The following is a 2,259-nucleotide window of genomic DNA, read 5'->3' as shown; positions in this document are numbered from 1 at the left end:
TTTGCTAATTGTCTGCTTATTTTAATGGTCTGCATTGTGTGTGAGTACTCACCAGTAATGGAATTACAACAGTTTTAGGGCTCATGTACATAGCTTTATTACTATTCCACTGTGATCTGCTCTGGCCTATGCTAGTGCACATGCCACTGATTTTATAAACAATGCATGCATACATTCTAGCATGAGGCGACGTAGATCATCAGCGGGATGTGGCTGTCAATCACAAACGGGATGCAGCTGCTGAGACCGGTATCGTACCATTCTTGAAAGCAATGACCCCATAGATCCTGTTGGTTGCCATGGCAGCAGGAGGCCAGCTGATGGTTTCCGGTCTACCTAGTATGGCAGCCAGTAAGTTCCAGCCATAGGCTGTGGGGTAATCCTGACAGTTATGGCGTGCTGCAGTACAGATGTGAAAGGTGAAAATTTTTATTTTTTTGTTTGTGAGGAGAAAAAACCCTATACATAATATTGCCTTGTACATGCTTGGTTAATGTAGTGCAAATTTTTATTTTTTTTTGGCAACCAGGGACCTGCTGCTAATGGGGGACATAAGCAATCGTGCCGATGTCTGCCATTAACCCAAATTCAATGCCGATCATGGCATCTGAGAACAATGGGACTTTTCTGCAAGCAGAATTCTGCCTACGAATTTCCAGTGTTGATGAGCCCTAAAACAGACTAAGCAGATAAAGGGAACCTTTTAGGTCATGCCAGCCAGCCCTCAGCTGATTCTTGTAGCTGAGGGCTGGCGTTAATAGCCGACATGCGGCGATCGCCTTGGCCGGCTATTAACCCTTTAGATCACTGCTGTCAAAGTTGTAAACGCTCCCTGTGTGTGTTGGGGGGGCGATCCATTGTGGAGGTAGCCAGAGGGCTTACCTCTCCTTCTGTGCAGGTCCCGACTCTCGCATTGATAAAAGCCTGGCAGGATTAGGCTTTATCAATCGAGTGCAGATCAGTGTGGTTCTATGGAACCACATTGATCTGTATGAGGAATCTAATGATTCCTCCTAAAAGTCCCTTAAGGGGACTAATAAAAGTTTAATAAAAGCAAAAAACACATTAACCCCCCTTCCTTATTAAAAGTTTAACCCCTTAAGGACGCAGCCCTTTTTCGCTATTCTGACCACAGTCACTTTACGCATTATTAACTCTAAAACTCTTTTACCGACTATTCTGATTGAGTTTTTTCGTGACATATTCTACTTTTATTTTGGTGGTAAATTTTCGTCGTTACTTGCATCCCTTTTTTTGGTGCAAAAATGTAGCATTTTTCGAACTTTGAAGCTCTCTGCTTGTAAGGAAAATGGATATTCCCAAAAAATTTTATTCAAATACAATATGTCCACTTCATGTTGGCATCAGAAAATGGACATATTTTTACTTTTTGAAAAAATTAGAGGGCTTCAAAGTAGAGCAGCAATTTTCGAAAATTTCATGAAAATTGTAAAATCTGAAGGGACAGATGTTACAGAACTACAACTCCCAGCATGCCTGAGTTGTAGTTTGGCAACATCTGGAGGGCCACAGTTTGGGTACCACTGTAACAATGGTCTCCAAACTGACCCTCCAGATGTTACACAACTACAACTCCCAGCATGCCCATGCTGGGAGTTGCAGTTTGGCACCCACTAGGAAGGGCAGCAGTAAATATCGCTAGGTTTGCGTCTGAGATCTTGGGTCTTCCAGCAGGACAGTATCCCCAAACATACATTAAAAAGCTCCCAGAAATGGATGGCAACAAAGCGCTGGAGAGTTTTGAAGCGGCCAGCAAGGAGTCCAGATATAAATCCCAATGGACACCTGTGGAGAGATCTTAAAATTGCTGTTGGGAAAAGGCACCCTTCCAATAAGAGAGACCTGGAGCAGTTTGCAAAGGAAGAGTGGTCCAGCATTCTGGCTGAGAGGTGCAAGAAGCTTATTGATGGTTATAGGAAGCGACTGATTTTAGTTATATTTTCCATAGGGTGTGCCATCAAATATTAAGTTAAGGGTGCCAATAATTTTGTCCAGACCATTTTTGGAGTTTGGTATGACGTTATGTCTTAGTAGCTTTTTTTTTCCTCCCCTTTTTTGGTTTAGTGCCAATACGCACAAAGGAAATAAACATGTGTATAGCAAAATGTGTTAGGGCTGGTTCACATCACGTTTTCTCCCATACGGGAGCGCATACGGCAGGGGGAGCTAAAACCTCGCGCTCCCGTATGCCTTTCTATAAGTAATTCATTTCTATGAGCCGGCCGGAGTGAAATGTTC

Source organism: Hyla sarda, chromosome 6 (genome assembly GCF_029499605.1).
Source record: "Hyla sarda isolate aHylSar1 chromosome 6, aHylSar1.hap1, whole genome shotgun sequence".
Classification (NCBI taxonomy): Eukaryota; Metazoa; Chordata; class Amphibia; order Anura; family Hylidae; genus Hyla; species Hyla sarda.
Note: the sequence above shows the minus strand (reverse complement) of the source record.